This window comes from Vombatus ursinus, unplaced genomic scaffold (assembly GCF_900497805.2).
Source record: "Vombatus ursinus unplaced genomic scaffold, bare-nosed wombat genome assembly UNPS02014852.1, whole genome shotgun sequence".
NCBI lineage: Eukaryota > Metazoa > Chordata > Mammalia > Diprotodontia > Vombatidae > Vombatus > Vombatus ursinus.
The window spans coordinates 1-1,468 of record NW_020954630.1 but is presented as its reverse complement, the minus strand read 5'-3'; the positions used below and the strand labels follow the sequence as shown (position 1 = coordinate 1,468).

The 1,468-nt window shown below is 64.8% G+C and overlaps 1 non-coding gene across 1 annotated transcript; it reads left to right on the top strand.

Moving 5' to 3' along the window:
• The first annotated feature begins 508 nt into the window (after window positions 1-508).
• On the top strand, window positions 509-580 carry TRNAC-GCA. Its single transcript has one exon. It is a non-coding gene; the product is annotated as a tRNA-Cys (tRNA).
• Window positions 581-1,468: the final 888 nt, after the last annotated feature.

Here is a 1,468-nt window from a genome sequence, read left to right as displayed (position 1 = left end):
GAAGGTTTTAAATTCCCAAACAATATTTTTGAGGGATATCTAGGTTGAGACCTACCCACTGCTGAGCCCAAAGGGCAACCCTTTCTGCTGAGGGACATGGATAGCTGGCTACAGGCCAAGATGAAGCCAACGCACCAAGGAACTCTTGCAGGCAGTTGTCGTGGGGAATGGGCTGGGGCAGCCGTGGGGCCTCGGTGCTGGGCGCCTGGCCGGACCTTCTCGCCAAGGTGGGGGGAGTGGGTGGGGGCGGCCAGTCAGGACAAAGTGCAGGGATGGCTAGGGCTCCCATGGGAATGGGTGAGCCCCAAGGGCCCGCTGCAGGGCTTGTTGGCTGTTGGGGAACCCAACAGAGGGGCGACTGGGGGCGGCTGGTTTCCCCACGGGCAGGGCTGACAGCTGGGCGCCGCAGAGGCTTCTCCCAGCCACGGGCAACGCCTCTGGAATCCAGCTGCACTGGGTGTGGCGGGCAGCTTGGAAAGGTGCTAATTGAGGGTGTCCCTGTGGGCCAGGGGGTATAGCTCAGGGGTAGAGCATTTGACTGCAGATCAAGAGGTCCCTGGTTCAAATCCAGGTGCCCCCTACCAGCTGCCTCCGCTTTTGGCCTTGCAGATGCTGGTCCTCTTCCCCCTCGTCCCCAAGTTCCTACAGGGTCCCCAGTCTCAGCCTCAGCCTCAGCCCGAGCAGGACCTGTGGCTGGCACACTCCACAGATGCTTGACCCAGGCCCAGGCCCGGGTCCGGGCCACTCCCACACCTCAGGCTGCCACCCCCTGGGTGACTCGCCACCTTGCCTCCGGGTGGCCTTCATGACACCTTCTTCCTGGAGCCCTTTTGGGGTGACAGGGGAAAGAGACTGTGGCCAGGCCCCGCTGACTGACACTTGCGGACACTCTCCTGCCTGGCATAGTCTGGAGAGCAGGCCCTTCAGAAGCCTCGGGGCCATGCTAGCAGCTTGGCAGAGCCCCGTGCTCAGCAGGCAGCCTTCATTCAGCACACACCCTGGGGGCTCAGGTGCATCAGGACCCCCGGGACCCTCCCCATACGCAGGTCAATGAAATCCACAGCTGCCCACTTCCCTGCTCCAGGGCCCCATCTCTGGTGCCTCTCCCCCTTGTCCCCTGTGCAGCGGGCAAGGGCTCTGCTTCAGCCGGCAAGGGTGTCCGGGGCTGCTGTTCCTGAGCTTTCTGCTGTGCCTCCAGCCTTAGGCCGGTGGCCTGCCCAGTGGGCCGGCTGGCCCGGACCCTGCCTGCCCTGCTTGCCCTCCCTGCCGCCTTCTCCCCCGGCCCGGGCCTTCCCCCAGCTCCAGCCTCTCAGCTCAGCCAGGCGGCGGGGCTGCTGCAGGCCACCTCGGGATGGCCTCCTCGCCATGCAGCTTGCCCATGCCCCAGAGGAGCAGCCAGGCCTTGGGAGAGGTTCTTCTGTTGCCCAAGGACTCGAGGCTGCCAGGCCAACAGCCTGCTGGCTGAGCG